The sequence below is a fragment of the Anas platyrhynchos genome, chromosome 6 (genome assembly GCF_047663525.1).
Source record: "Anas platyrhynchos isolate ZD024472 breed Pekin duck chromosome 6, IASCAAS_PekinDuck_T2T, whole genome shotgun sequence".
NCBI lineage: Eukaryota > Metazoa > Chordata > Aves > Anseriformes > Anatidae > Anas > Anas platyrhynchos.
Window position 1 is genome coordinate 28562294 of NC_092592.1, and position 16436 is coordinate 28578729.

At 45.2% G+C, this 16436-nt stretch overlaps 1 protein-coding gene across 4 annotated transcripts in view; it reads left to right on the top strand.

The window, feature by feature from the left end:
- The window catches only part of NEURL1 (neuralized E3 ubiquitin protein ligase 1), a 149005-nt gene that overhangs the window by 17331 nt on the left and 115238 nt on the right, over positions 1-16436 (top strand). Inside the window, exon 1 of one of the 4 annotated variants that reach the window (XM_027459897.3) lies at positions 5076-5130. The exons of 2 other annotated variants lie outside the window; for them this stretch is intronic. The gene's annotated coding sequence lies outside the window, so the exon portion shown is untranslated. Of the gene's footprint in view, positions 1-5075; positions 5244-16436 lie in introns of those variants that run through there. One more of the 4 variants, XM_027459898.3, reaches the window with a different exon arrangement.

Below are 16436 nucleotides of genomic sequence, written 5' to 3' on the forward strand. Positions count from 1 at the left end.
TGTAATGGCAGAAAGAGGGGGAAAAACAAACAGAACAAGCCTGTGTGCACGCGCAGACAATAAAATGAACACAGCCCTGCCAGCACATCCATGTCCCATCCAGACCCCTGACAGAGCATCGCTGCTGTCCTGCACCTGGGTAACCTCTCCTGTGCTCTCAGCAGCACCCTGTCCTTGCCAGGCTGTGAGGTGATGGAGGAGCCTCTGGTGTCTCCTCCCAGCACCTCGTTTTGGTGGTGCTGTGGGTCCACGTGCTCCCTGTCCCCATGCAGGGGGTGCTCCTTTCTGCAGGGTTTTGAAGCACATGTGTGTTGGGAGTGCTTTCATGAATAGGGAATGCTTGCCTTCCTGAGGTCCTGAGTATGTAGGTGCAAGGGAGTGTGGAAAGAGTCCTGGAAAGGGTAACGGGCAGTGTCTGGCAGGGAGACCTGTGGTTCTGGAAGTGCAGCTCCTCTTAAAGCAGAGTTAAAACATATTTTGTTTTTAAAAAAGTGTATTAAAGAAAAGACAGCGTGAATCTCATTACGGATAGTGCAATAGCACAAGTGGGAGTTTAATATTCTGCATAAGGGAATAAAAATGCAATACCTCTTGAGCAAACCTATTCCCACTGGAGAAACTGAAGACCTGGAGACTTTATCAGCAAACTGCAGCTTTATGCCATTTACAGGTGGAGAAAGTGCAGAGCCTGCAAGGGACCTGTCTGCATCAATTGTTTTTTTTAAGCAGAAAATCATTCAAAAGTTTTAATTAATTTTAATTCATGGTTGCAGAGCAATGTGGTGCGTGCAGATGGAAAGCGGTAAAGAAGTGTTGGTTCATCTCACTTTAGCATTTTTTTAATGTATACATATGTTTTACAAAAAGAGTTGCAGCTTACTCAGAACCTGGACTGGACCAAAACCCGACTGTTTAATTACTGTTTACACAGAAGTAATTTGCAAAGTGTTAATTTCCAAAATCAATGCACTCCAGTCCAATAAATATTTAATGCTTCCATCTGCCATTTTTAAGTTAGTTACCAACCCTGTCTGATGAAGTCTACGAGACAGTTGCCTGCTGTTGACATAAAGAATGGTTCTGAGATCCAGTTTGTGTGGAAACCGAGAAAAAAACAGGTTTCCTAAATGCAGTTGGATTCTCTTCTCTTGATTTAATACACATGGGGAAACCATTACATATGGAGACAGGTTTATAGCAGGCAGGCCTACGTAAAATTACTTCTTAATTTTATGAGGGGAAATAGGCTGAGTCTTTTCCGCTGGCATGGTGACTGCAGATCCGGGGTCTGACCTGCAGGAGGAACCTGGCTGGCACATGCAGCATCGTTAGCAGGGGGAGATGAGGTGGAGAAGACCTCTGCCCACATATGAAGGGGGATGCCAGGGTTCCTGTGGGCCACGGTGAGATGCCGACTCCTCCGGCTGCACTGGGGACAATTTAATTGCTGGTAGTCACAGGGGATCTGGAGCTCTCTGGATGGGAATGCCCTGTGCCAATGCAAATGTCACCACTCGCAGCACAGCACGGGGGTCTTGATGATTAGTTGTTTTAGTGTTTTTCTAGTATAATTATGTTTAATTCATGTGTTGTTTCATCAAAGTGTCTGTCACTCAGGGCTTGGCATCGTCTTCTTAAATAGCTGGATATAAAATTACAATGTGTTTCTCCAGTGAGACCATATTTCCAGAACATCATGACAGCTTTATTATGACACAGGGCTCTCTGTTTAGCTGAACAGATACAGTGAATTATCCTCTTAAAAAATCAAAATCTCTTGCAGTGGGTCATTAGACTTGTGCCATTCCCTGCACAGGGTTACTCTGAATCAACATCAGAAGCATCTGCAGCCAGGGAGCTTGTGCTGTGGCATTTAGGCTTCCTTGCTGGGCTGGGGTGGGCTGGTACATACATAAGAAATAAACTGCAAAGCACCATGCAAAACAGGACTGATTTTCCAGCAGAAGCTGTTCTCTCTCTGAGTCCTTCCCCAGCCTGGTGGCAGCTTCCAGGGATTATTCAGAAAGCAGTGAAATAGTGGGAATGATCCCCATGTCCCCGTGGTGCCTAAAGCTCCCGCATGAACCCAGAAAAGCGTTGCTGCCAGTACTAGCACGCTTTAAATACCAGTCCCCCAAAATGCTAGCGTGGGCTGCTGACAGATGGGTGGAAGCCTGTAAATAGGAAAATATAGTTTAGATAACATTTGTAGCAGTGTATTCAAATTACTGGCTCAAAGCTATTCCTCACTATACTCTTGAGTGTAAAAAGACCTGTGCAAGCCTAACTGGACCCTAAGAAATTGCTTCCTGTAGCTTTTCTGCTGTGCAGGTGGGTGCTGTACTGCCCCGGGCAGACATGACAGCAAAGCTCTTCTGGATGCATTTCATGATGTTTCTTGTAGTGGATGGAGGGCCTTTGGGATGGGTAGATATGTCAGTCAATCTAATAGTGACACCTCTAGATTAAAAAATTCACCGGATTATGGAAAAAAATTTGGAATTGCTACTGCAAAGGGCTGCCCCTGCGTGGCTGGGAAGCACAGTCGTGTGCTGGTCTTGGTGTTCATACAGGTGGTGACATCCCAGAAATGAACGAAAAAAAAAAAAGGAATGGGGGAAAGTGTGTTGGAAGCATAGTTTGCAGTATTACTTTGCTACAGTTATTATTATTATTAATTACTTTAAGACGGCTTTTAAACTTTGTGGGTCAGGTGCTGACTGGCTGCCCTCTGGCTTCATTAAACAGCATCTAGCCTCAGGAAATCCCTGGTGGCTGGAAACAAATATTAAATTAAGCAATGTATTTGGCTAATGGCTGTGCCTCTACAGCCAGCAACGTGGGGTCCCAGGCAGTTTTCTTGCTGTGTTTTGGGGGCAGCCAGACACACCACATGCAGGTGAAGTGGGGGGAGTGGGAAGTGGTTCGCTGCTTCATACACCAGGCTGAAATGTTTGTGATGCTGGGGCAGTTCTGAGGAGCACCTGGCACTTTCTCTCCCCATCGTCTGCTTTGCAGCAGTCTCTGTAGGAAAATATAATTTGAGCACTGCAGAAATCTGCTTGTTAATGGAGGACGGCACGGTCTGCTAGTCACAGCAGGGCTTACTGGAGATAAATCCCTCTACTTGATGTTCCCAGCTCTCCCACGCAGACACCGAGGCATTCACCTCTCTGTGCCTCACGGTGCCCACGTACAGAGATAAAGGAAGCAGAGATGTGGAGTTGCATTATTGTTATTGGGGACTAATTCGAACCAGAACTGAGTGGCAGGAAAGAGCAGGCAGCTCCTGATTCCTGCTGCCAGCACTTAGACCCAAATTTGCGACTCACTGTGAGATCCAAGGCAGGTTGGGCTGATCAATGTGGGGCCTGCTGCAGGCCACCGTTTCCTCCCTTCCCAATTTCCTCCTTTTGGAAGGATCAATCCATGTGCCTTTGCTGAAAATTTAACTCCACTGGAGGGATCGTTCAGAAAACTGGAGGTGTCTTTGAACTCAGTGTGTGGTTTGTCATTTGACCAGCTTGTCGGCTTGATCTGATGAGTTCTTGTGCAATTTAGATTCTCCTCCTGCTGACACCTCCTTTGGTCTCGGTGGCAGCCCTGTGCCAGCCGGTATGACCATACCTGCACTGATTTGCAGTGCCGTCCCTTGCAAGTTCACAGAATCACAGAATCACCTGAGGGCCGGTCTCCCAGGGCTGTGATTTTCACATTTTTCTGAACCAAGAGACTGTCTGTCATGAATTCAGCAGATGAAGTCAATGAGGCAGCCTTGCCATACCGCTTCCATCCACATATCTCCATCACAGGACCTGGTGTCCTGCCTTGCATGGAGGCTGAGCAAGGCAGCTCAGTTTGGGGAGGAATGGGCCGGTTGCAAGGCTCAGCGCATTTGCTTCTTCATCGTCTGTGGGCCTCGCTACAGAGGCCTGATTGTGCCGCCTCTGTAAGCTTCAATCAATTGCTTGCAAGGGCCATATTAGCATTCTGCAAAGAAAATTGAAGTGCTTTCATGAAGTCAGCTCAAAGGACTTGCGTGTGAGCTATTGTAGGGAACAAAATGGTTGCTGGAAAAATTAAGCTTTTCTGTTTTTAAACTTATGTTCTGCATTGAATTGATTAGGTTAAAAAAAAAAAAAAAAAAAGTGGTGTAAAAGGCTAGAGCCTGGCTCAGGAGAGCAGGGCTGTGGCAGCCTGCAGGATGAGACCCAGGGTACAACTTGACTTCTGTAGCCTCCTGCAGGGCAGCCAGTGCAGAAGGAGCCTTGTCAAAGAGATAAGCAAAGGCAAGCTGGCAAACAACAGCATTCCTTAATAGTGCTCTTCCTGGGTATTAAAGTAATTCTATGAAGCAGGAATTTAATAGTACAAATCTGGCTGATAACCATTCTGGTAAATAATAATAAAAAAGCTCTGACAGTCCAGCCCTAGCTTGACTAATGTAGTGATAGTATCTGTCTTGAAGAGAAAAATGTAATAGCAGAGAAGGCTCCTTGCTGCCATTTGTCAGGGTTGCAGAGGCTGTCATTGGGTGACATTCAGTCCCAGAGACCAGCACCCATCTGCACACCTTCAGGTATGATTTAAGCCTTCTTAAAATCCCCTGTTTCTGTGTCCCAAACCTTTGTTCCTGATGCCTTTCAATTTGAAAACAGCAGCCTCCTTCCCTCATTTAGTGTGGGGATTGTTTCTCTCTAACAATCAGGAAAGTCTGGAGTATCAACCCAGGCAATCTGTTTCTCCTTTGCTACATTAATAGCATTTGCTAGTGCTGAGACCTCTGCTGCCCTGGGCAGCATTATGGATTGTGTGTTTTTCTTACTTAATGACCAAGAGAAGCCAGAGATAGGTGATAAACTTGGCTAAGCACAGAGAACTGAATGAAAAGATTTGCATCTGCCCAGGTGGGAAACAGGGGTTTCAGTGCTGTGCTTTCCTGCTCTTCTCCAGCATTAAAAACTTGGAATTAATTGCTTTGGGTGGAAATCATTGGAATTGATTGGAAGGGGCTGCTGAGTCATCTCCTCCCATCTGCATATTAATGCCACCCCACACCCTTCATCCCTTCCCACCCAGTCTGAAAGCAGGAGGATGAGGAGATTCCCTGGCAGCATCTGGGAGCCAAAGGTGAGAGCTGAAGCTGTGAGACCTGGCTGCCCTCACCGTGCAGCAACCAGTGGGAAATGCTGCCTTCCACTCGTGTGTTTGCTCTGTATTTGCTTCTTCAGGTTGCAGCCAAGGTAATGTGCATTGTTCTTTCCCAGGTAGACACTGGTGTTCTTGTATGAGTAGCTCAGGAGGAGTCTGCCTCAAGCAGCAGACAGATGTTGGGAGCTCTGCTTTTAATTTCAAATGTGCAGTCCTGATGTATAGCCCAGATCAGCTGTATTTTTACTCAAATGATGCTTCTTGGGACAAAGAAGGGAGCATAAAGGCTCCTCTGCTCTCATTTCCTTGAACAGGACCAGGCTTTGGCTTTACAAGTGGTAATAACCAGTGTTGTTGGAGTTGTTCTTACAGTAAACTAGAGGCCCCATTTAGGATTATGGCCTATGTGGTTTGGTGCAGTAAAGAGGGCTTGGGGAGCGCAAGCTCTGCCTTGGAGAATGTGCATCCTTCTTGAAAAGGTCTTCTATCTCGTTTTGTGGCTTGTCCATCAAGCTTTATTTAGTTCTCTGTCAAAAGCAACAGCTTAAAGTGCTCAGGAGTTCAAGCTTGTTCTTTCTTTTGTTGCTTTTAAAACAAAAGAAAATTATTTAGAATAGCAACTTAAGTAAGGTAATGTTATTTGCAGCTTTCTAAGAAAGTGTTGGAAAAGGAAAGGGCAAACCTTTGCTATGTTTGGCAGCTTTCTTGGAAACATTATTCCCTGTGTGAGAGTGCATTAAAAATAATGCTCTCTGGCAGCTCTTTTGGAGCCTGGAAGTTAAAAGGTAGCAACAAACTCTGTATCACACACTTATGTCTTCATGAAATGTGAAATCACAGAAGTTTCAGACTTGTGACTCAGTCTCCTGGAGAGCAAAGCCACTGGGCACACTTAATTTTAATGACTATTCAGTGTTATATTGTTCCTTCTTTCCCCAAGTCCTGGAATGGGGTTTATGTTCTCATATGATAACAGAGGATGAACCTCACAGAGTCTCTCTGATGGTCAATTCTTGTATTTAAGTTTGCTTGGAGCTTCTCTGCTGATGCCTGCTGCTGTATTGTCTCTTTGGCTGGGATTTCATCCAAGTTTGTAAGCAGACATGAGGCTCAGCCCCTACGAGTTTGGACCCCGCTCTGAGTTTTCCCGGAGTGCCAACTGGCCTGCTGTTGGGTACCAGCTGTACTGACTCTGCTAATAAATCTTGCAGTCTTGGGTGATAAAAATCAGTTTCTAAATTTAGGATACCAAAGAAAGTGGTAGCTGTTATTCAGTGGGGAAATATATTTTTCCTCTGATTTGTTACTAATCAGATATGCATTGTTGGAAACACAATCTCTATTTCTTGTACCTCTTTTTTTTTTTTTTTTTTTTTTTTTAATTGCAAAAAGACTTATCCATTCAACACTTATCACAATGAAAGAATACTAGTAAACACAAGCTTGTTGATATTTAATATTCTGATGCTGGACTTGAGGGGAGATCTACAACTTAAAAGGGGGTTGGAATAATGAAATCCACAGTATAGCCTGTCCTTGGGAAATAGGAATGGTGATGTTAACCCTGAGGGTACTGGCTTCTTTCAGTTAGCAATGAAATGGGATCCTTAAATTAAAACTATATAATTGCTCTGCAGCTTTGCATCTGGGGCTGTGGGTACTGTTCATGTTCAGCTATGTGCGTTCTGAAGAATTGCTTTGCTAAGAGCATTCAGAAACGGTGACTTCACATCTGTCTTCTGCTGTGAGGCATTGCTCTGATTCCCTGCAGATTGGTCTCCTCCTGCAGGAAACAGTTACTCCACCTCTCAGCTGAAGGCAGAGTAATAGGTGTTTGTTTGTTTGTTGAACAATTTTTTATCTTAAATGACAATGTTCAACAGAAGCATCCTCTGAGGGTATGCTGTACATCAAGCAATACAGCCTTTTCTCCCTTTGCACAAGCATCTGTTGATAAGGAGAGCTGTGGGTGTGACTGTGGAGAGGAGGATGAAGGTGTGAGGGATGACTTGACAAGGTCATGAAAGCAGGTTCATTCACCCTGCTTTCTCATGTTCATTATCCCACAACCACTTCAGCTTCCTGTCACTTCCAGCCATGTGGCACATGGCTAAGGTCCTTGGTACAGCTTTTATTGTACAATGATTTGCTGCGCTTTCACAACTGGTTGCACTTTCTCTCTTGCAGTTAATTCTGGGCACCTGCTTACTAGAAAGACTGATAAATTCCAAGGAGAACAAGTATATGGTTATCAATGGGACCGAGGAGATTGATGTAAGAACAAAGATTAAAAAAGCTGAATCTGAGTAGTTTTGCCAAGCAAAGACTAAATAAGTCGATATGCTTGTATTGTATTTGATGGGTGTAAGCACAAGACAGGAAGGCATTTAACATGTTCACTGGGATGTAGCAAGGATGAAATAAAAGGAGAAGGCTTGATATGATTAGCAGGTAAACCTTGAGACATCACTACTAGAGAAGTCACAGGCCTTGTAACAACCAACTTATTGGTTTAGCTTTTGTGTAATAAATTCAGTCTAGGGAGAATCCTTGTCTAGTAGAAAAATTAATAGTTTTGAGTATGAAGGATCCTGTAGGATCCTCCAGGTTACAGGATCCTCTGATCCTGTAACCTGGTCCTTGTCTGGTACAGTAAGGTTTCTCCACACTGAGGTCTCAGTGATGGTGTGAAGACGGTGGACCAATGCTAACCTTGCAGGCGTTTGAGTTTTCCTGGCTAATGTGGTGAAAAACTGAGGTCTGTGGCAGAAAATCACTGTACAGTCATTCAAGGAGGTTGTGCACTGCCCTGCCTTTGGTGTGTCCCCCTGTTACTTGGTTACAAACATCCTTTGTCCTCTTTCTTCTCCAGTTTCTTCTGAGGTCCATCTAACAGCTTGTGCTTTGCTTTAGCACCCAGAAAGCCTTGGTGATTCAAGGGGCTGCTGATGATGAACAGGCCAAGGATTTGTAGGATCACAGATGTGATATTGCTCTCCATAAATCTAGTGGCAAAAACCTTTCTGAATTGATGAGGCTCAGATTTGGTCTCTTTACTGTTCTGGGATATAGCCAGCAGTTACAGCAAACAGGATGAGTGGTTGTGGTACACCTTGCTCCTCCATTCCTTGACACGGGTGGCTCAAGATGTACAGAGCAGTTATTGCTGGCTGCCCCAAAGGTCTTTGGTGCAGTATGGAAAGTCTGTGTTTAGGCCTTGCTGACAATGTGCTGTGGACTTATTTTATGGGCAAGGATGTTCCTGGGTAGGTTGGAGGTCTCCCCCTCCACCTCCTCTATTCCTGAGATCTCTTCAGTCTGTAGGTCTCCTTGTCCTTGATCTGAGAGCAGGGGGGTGCTGTGGATCTTGCGGTCCTCACAAATCAGTAGCCAGGAAATCCAGGTCCTTGGATGTTGATGCTGTTGGGCTCTTCACAAGGTTTTAATGCTGTTCTCCTCTCTGAATTCCTGCTCAGCCATCTTGCTTTGCTTCCAGTGCTTTCAAATTAATCACATTTCTCTGTCCTTGTCAATAGGACAATGAATGTGTTTTGTGCAGAAGAAAATGTCCTGAGGGATGGCATGATCTTCCTCCTCCCCTCTGCTCCCAGATGGCAGCATGTATGTGAGGGTGTTGGTGCCTTCTCCCACCCTCCTTCACCCAACAGCCTGGCTGGGCTGCAGCTCCTCTGAATCTGCACCTCACTGCAAAGCAAAGCAAAACTTTGTAAATTAAACTGTAATTAAAACAAGACATCCCCACATAACACGCCTTCTTTCCCACCATCTTTCTGTGCTTATTTCTAGGGCTCTGCCTTTTCTTGCAGGTGTGTTGGGAAGCTCAGGGCCACCCTGCGTGGAGCAGAACCGTTGTTGCTTTTGCTTCAGCAGCCTCTAGTGGGGAGATCAACGCAGCTGAGGCCAGGGCATGGCTCCTCCCTTACTGCAGCCGGAGCCATGAGTTGGTGTCTGGAGTTGGAAATGATCTGTTTTAATCTCTGTATTGTAAGCAAAGGCTGATGAATAGAAGAAAAGACTATTTCTGCCCCACAAGGGGCCAACATAGGAGATTTTTTTTTTTTTTTTTCATATCAGATGTGGGGAAAATAAAACTATCTAGAGGTGAATGAGTCACTTTTCTGAGTCACCAATAGTGGGAAGAGGGGATATAGTATTTGTGAATCAGAAGCAAAAAGTACAGCCTGTTCCCTACTCAGTGTGAGAGAAAATAATGGACAACATCAAGAAGCAATCTTATCCCTATAAGAAGCAAGTTTTAGGCTCTGCCTCAGCATCTTGGGGTGAACCAGTGCCTCCCCCCTGGGCACCATGGCCCTGCTGGTCTGGAGCTGGCTGCATCCAAAGGTGCTTGTTGCCTCTGGATTTTTCCATACCTCAGGGACTTCTGTCCGGCACTGCTGGTAACTTCTTCGGCGTCACCTTGCACATGTTCCCCTACAATATGAGGCCAGAGCTGGCAATTTGAAGTTTACTAAGCCAGACTTTGTGCCTTAAGCATCCCATTCATGCTCACAAAGAATGTGCAAATGCAGGCAAGTCTTGCAGGCAGCAGGAGGGGTGTAAAGCAGAGGCAGTGAATAACACACTGATTGTGCTAATAACTCTTTCCAATTCCTGCTCTGTGCTGCATAAGGAGAGGATAACTGTCCAAGGTCTCATAAGAGGGAGGGTGTACAGCCCTGCTGATTAAAACACAAGGGCAAAAGGGCTGCCTGAGCCAGCAGGGAGAGCTTGGTCCTGGGTGCTTTCCACTGAAGGAGCAGCAACCTGTGGACACGGTGTCTGTTGTGGCTCCTCACTCCAAGGCTCTTGGGTTCAGCTGAGACTAACCAGAGGTGGAGGACATGCACCAGTGGGCAGCTGATGCGTGGGGCTTTCTCCCCGTGTCCGCCAGCTGTCACTGTTGCCGCACACACAGGGGGCAGCGGGTGCATTTTGTCTGGCTGGGATCTGCAGCTGGTCCTTTCAGCGCTGACATCCCCCCAGCTGGCCCCAGGATGAACTGGGCCTCTCGTGAGAGATGCTGCAAAATGCCGAAGGTGATTTTTGCCCCAAACAGCCAAGGAGGCTTGGTTCACACTCAGAGCATTTAGCAGTCTTAAGAATGTGTTCCTGAAGTCACAATTTTGTTGCCTATTAAAAGGTTCTGTAGGGGAATACAAGAATTTTAGCACATACACGTTTCCCTCTTTTGGGTGTAACAATTTCAGAGTTTTTTTTTCTTGTTACAGAGCTCAAGCTCCTTCAAATTACTTCTGATTAAACAATGGCTTGTAAAACAGAGGGGAAGAAAGTAGCTAGTAAATCAGGAGTAGTGGTCACAGCAGGATCTGGCAGGCAGTATCTCATGGTGATAACCCCCTTCCAGTCCCCCTTCTCTTGCCTTGCCCCAAATGTGTGCAGAGTGAGTCCCAGCTGCCTGCAGAGCAGCGCCAGGTGAGCCCTGAGCCTGGTACATCAGAGCCAAGTGGTACTGCAGACTTGAAAACCACATCAGTGTGTAGAGGGAAAGTTTCCTACTGAAATCAAGCTGTGCATGCATGTGGATAAGTATTCATGTACCTATCTCTATACATATGCACTCAGCTTCTTCCACCTTGTGTTCTGTGTGAATTTTCCTGGTGTGGTTGAATACATGAGAACTGTACATGGTTGTAAAGTGGAGGAGCTGGAGCTTTGCCTGCCTGGTGGGAAGCAGCTCAGAGTTGGAGGTGTTCTCTGCGTGCTCGCCAAGTGATACTCTGCAGCTACCTGTAGGAGCAGTTCACATCCCTTTGAGGAATTGTACTTTAACTGTCTCAGCTGGCAAACACAAAATTCGTTGAGTACTGATCAACGTGAGATGAGAGGAGGCTGAAATCAGCCTGGCATTTGCCCTGTTTTGGGAGACAATACGCATATATTGTCGTCATGTTTTGCTTGCATTCAGGTAACCGAGAACCTGATACTTGAATAGACTGAGTCATAGTGTTACTTGTGTTAACTATTCATGTACTCTGTGGAGATTATGCAGCAGACTGCCTGCACCCTATGTTTTACATGTCACTGTAAATTGGATGTGAGATCCCCATACCTATTGGACCAGATTCTTCTGTGAGATGCAGCTGGAAGTCATGCCATCCATCAGTGGTGCTGCTCCAGATTTGCAGCAAAGACCAGCATTTGACCTTTAAAATTAAATTACAGTAAAAGCAAGCACAAATCTAGACAAATTTCTGCAGTGAGATAGATCCTGTCTCATACAGATGTAATTCAGAGGAGAAAGCGAGCTCCTGGCAGAGACAAATGGGTGATCCCAGCCCCTGCTTTTTGTTCATACACTTTCTCTTGACTCCTTTCAAACCCATGTTTTCTTGTCAGTTGTCTCTCATGAAGCTAAGCACGCAGAACAGCAAACTGATAGATTTCAATAGTTTTCTCAGCTCCTGACCAGATTAGCAGAACTGATTATAAAGGTGAAGAATTCGTGGGAACTTGTGCCTGTGTGCAGTGGGAGCTGCATGGGAAGCCTCCTGGGAAGAGGTTGGTTGCATTTAATTTTTTTTTGTGTGTGTGTCTGTGCTCCTATATCAGACAATGTCTGTGCAAGGTGCATGTGTGACTAGTGGGGAAAAAGGCATCTTTCCCATCTCCATTTCTGCTTTTAATTTGGCAGTGCAGGGGGCTGGTTCACAGCCAGGTAAGTAGCTGCGCTCACAGCCCTGCCTGCACCATTAACGTCACTGTGTGTTTGTACCACAGGCTTTTCAATGCAAAATAGGCACATTACAGTCAAAAAGTCAATTTGTTTCTCTAATGAGACACTTAGATGTGCGGTTCAGCTAAACACCACCAGAAATGGGGTGTGCTGCTGTGTGCTTTGAAACCATTAAGTTGGGCTCCTGGAAGGAGGCTGAGCAGCAGCTCGGGCCTTTCCAAGCTTCTTGCTGCCGCTCTCGCCTGCAGCTGCCTGCTGCTGCTCAGCGCTCATCCGGTCTATTTTTAATTGCTTTATACTGATGTGGTGGTTTCTGTACGGATCTCCGGGGAGCTGGCAGTGCACAGCACTAACAGGGAAATCAGTCCCTAGCTGGGCTGCCTCCTGGCTGTGTCCTTGCTTGTTGGTTACGGTGGTCCTCTGCCTGGTGCAGCCCCCCAGTGTTCCCCGTGTGGGGCTGGGGAGCTGGCAGCCCCCTGCTCTGCATTTTGGGAAGCATTAGGCTTCTCAATACCTTAATTTTTGTGGATTACAGCATTCATGGGACTGATAGGATTTAGACATACTTTATGCAGGAGCAGCTGGGGATGGAGTTTCTCTGAGTGTTGCTGAACAACAGGGTTTAGCACTGGTGGAGTTTTCCTTGTTTCTCCCCTATCTCTCTCTTTTTGTTTAACCACAAGCACCGTATGGAAATTCTGCTTCTAACTAAATGTCACAGCCCTAGCAGCATGTCTCTGTTTTCCATATTTCTTGCCACGTCGAGGCTTATCTTGTTTACCAGGTTTGAGTAAACAGGTCGTGGCTCTTTAGAGATGGGAAAGTGAAAGGAGGGTTAACCACGTGGCACCCAGATCCTGCCAGCTGGGATGTGAGCAGATGTCCGCACGCAGGCTGAGGGGGTTCAGTTTGTCTACGCTGAACCTGAGCAAATAAAGCTCTGCTGAGAGGCAGGTAACCTTAAGCTGAGCTCATACAGCATCCAGGTGGCTCGGAGGGCAGAGCAAGGCTGAATCTGCCCATGAGGGATGGCATAAAATTACCCACTTCAAGCTTTGTTGCACTAAGTAGGAAGGCAATTTAAACAATGCGGGAAGGAAGTAGCCTGCTTCTATTTAAATTCACAGCAGCAATTAAAAGAAACAGGAAGTGTGGTGTAAGTTTTGCTGCAAAGCACTGAAACTTCTCCTAATCTGACATTTAATAAATTAATTAAAAAAAAAAAAATCTGACTTCTGCACTGCAACAATAGTGAGGAAATAGAGACTTTGGGGCCAAATGTTAGCCCAATTAAAAAGTGAGTTGGTGCAGTTACACCAAGGTGGGACTGGAGCTGGTCCCTCCTTGGGACTTGCATGTGGTTATCCCTTGCTGAAACTGTCCCAAAGCCTCTTAAGAAAAACGAGATAACCCAGCGCTGGGTTTGCCGCGGCGCGGTTTCCAGAAGAGGCCGCAGGGCTCTCCTTCATCTGCACTCTGGAAACAAACAACCAATTTTTCATTTTTAGTGGTTAATTCTGCAAATATGAAGGTCTGTTTAGTCTTGTCTCCCTAACATAAACCAGCCAGAACCAGGCAGCTCGAGGGGAGTTTGCAACAAGTTCCCTTATTTGGACTCGCAAGCATTGCATTCACGGGGCTGCCGGGGACCCTCAGGGTGCAGGGGCTGCTCTTGGGCTTCCTCATGGGGCTGGCCCAGGGCACCTGGAGCAGCCACAGACACTGGGATGAGTCCCCTCCTGCACTGCCTATGTAGACTGTGCATAGGATGTACAAGGATACCATGCAAAAGAAAGTAAAATCTGCGGAGGCAAACTTTTCTGTGTCACTTCCATGGATGTGATTTTTTGCTTTCCTTTTACAGGGCAAAAATCCTCTGTGTGTGCTTTCCTAGATGAGCTTTTGTCCCTTTTCACACCTATGATGTGGGGTAACTATGATGTGAGATCCTCACCTCACTGCTATGCTGCTCTGTCTGGATGTGGTGGTCTTAATCTTGCAGAAAGGGGCACAAAATGACCTGTTTGTGTATTATATTTTTCTTAATTTATGCTCTTTCTCTACTGACATAAAATTTTCGGTAGCTTGCTGGTGGTGCAAACTTGTAAGCCTCTTAAACCAACAGTTTTTTGTGGTCAGAAATGACTTCCCCGGTCCTCAGCAAACAGGGGAAGTGATTTTTTTTAATTAATTAATTTATTTATTTATTTTTAGCTCCTGCTAGGAGTTTGGTTTTGGTGAGCTCAGCTCGAACTGTGATATGTTCAACCGATGTGATTTTGGAGAGCTGATTACTATTTACCTTTGACAAGAGCAGAAAGAAAATTAAATGTGTATTTCATTTCTACTTCTAACTTTTAAATATTGTCCCTGAGCTATTTCTTTACACTCTCCTGCAACACTGTCATACTCCCTTCCCTCCTAGTATGAGATCCTTTTTTGCACCGTTGCTTCTGGAGGCAGTGCTCTTTATCCAGCATCTTCCACCCCTAAAACACCTTTATTGGTTCTGTTTGCTGGAACTGCATTGCAAGCTAATATTTGGTATGACAGATGCTAAGCACGCTTAAGACATGATAATACTTGGATATGCGTTCATCATTGAAAGAGCCAATATATTTTTTTTAAGTTTGCAAAAGCACTGCTGAGCCCAGATCCCAAATTCTGTGCTGTCCTCCCAAGAGTGCTTGCAGTATCAATGCGCTTGGTTTTGATGCAGCTGTCTCTATTGAATTTGTTCGTAAAGTTGGAACATAAATCTGCTTTTATAGGTAGATATTTATCATTTCATAGTCATCTAACCAAATTTCCTTAAATGGAGGGTTAAGTACTGTCTAAATTACTTTCATGCCATCTGAATTTTTTCACAGATACTTCTCAAGTCCTAATGATGATTTTAAGATGATGGAAATCTGTATAACCATGAAGAAATATTTCTTTTTCACACAGCATTTTTTTCCAAGGAGTCACTGTAATAACTTGTATTCCTGTTCAAGGTGCTTTATAAATTCTGGATCTGGTTCATCAATCCATCCTTGTTTAACAAAGTGTTTAAGTGCATATTTGAATTCCACCTACTACAAGAGAGTTAGGCCAAGTTCACGTGGCAGGAACTGGATAAGGCCCAGAGGAACCAGCTCCCTCTCTCTTGGGTTAGTTAGGGGACCTCTGAGCATTGCTGTGAGTGCTGTAGCTGCTGGTCTGGGATTTTGGCCCTTTTGCCACTGAGATTTCTTCTTGCGTGAATTAAGATGCTACAGGTGGAGCAGGAGCGTCCTGGTCCTGGTCAGAATACGCACTCCCACACCATTTTGGAGCAGCCAAGCTCTTCACTTCTGCCTGCTTACTCAGACGTGTGGGATGAGCTTTTGTAAATTTGCTCCTTTTTTAAGCTTTCTGTACTAAGGCTCTTAATTGACAGTCAGAACCATGAGTTTATTCCCCCTTTACACCCACCTTTCCCTTTAAAACTCCCACTTGCAGAGAGAACAGTAATTACAGATGCCTTTTGAATCACTTTGCTCTCTCTGTAAACACAGTGCCTGACATCTGGCATATTTTGAAGTTTTGATTGAATCTTGATCATTCCTGTAAATAGGCTGCATGTGTGTCATACCTCAGTGCCAGTAAATAGACGTACCTCTGCCTGCACAGGCTGAATGGGAGATGCTCTCCTGGGTCACTCCGTGGTTGGCAGAATCCGGAGGACGGATGCTCCTGGGGCTGAACCTGTGAAATAAAGACTCCTTCAAGAAGAGTGGAAGGACATGCACATGCTCATGACTGTGTTGACATACGGTTAGGATCCTGGTAGGAACAGATGATAAAATGGATAAATGATGTGGACAGAAGAGACAAAATCAAGTCAGTTTTGAGGGAAGCCTTGTTTTTGGTTCTCAGATATGGAAGCGGTTGAAACTTAAAGCATCTTTTCCAGATTTGAAAATCTTTTCTGTGAACAGAAGTTCCTTAGAAAATTCTACAGTTTCCACATTAGCTCAGTGTGAGCCAGGTGGTAAAATAGGTTGTGTTTTTGCAAACTGGGAGTTACTCTGTGGAGTTTCCCACCCTGCTTTATAATTTAAAACAAAATAAAAACCTTATAGCCTAATGGTGAGGAAGCTGTAATGTATAGCATGAAATTCAAAGCTAATGACATGAGGGCCAGGTGAATGAACCTGGCTTTGAATGCAAATGTGAAGTCAGCTTGAAATAGGAACCTGGTTAGTTAATGTCAATGGGTTTAAGCTGGCATTTCCCTTCTCCCTATACCCAAATGTGTATCTAAAATCATTAAGAGAGGACATGTTCACCATTCGCTGCTGAGGTGGAAGGTTTATTGCTAAATTCTAGGCAGAGGGAGGTGAAGTGATTGGCCAGGGATCGCAGAGGAAGGTTAGTAGGATCAGGAGCTGACCCCGATATCCTGAGATCTCTTTTGACTTTTAGGCTGTACTGGGGAAAGCAAATTTTCTGTGCTTACTATAGGAACCGATGGTGGAAAAAATGTTTTACATTTGGTGTAAACACGGTTCATTTTCCACGCTTCGTGTCTGTACAAGTCTTG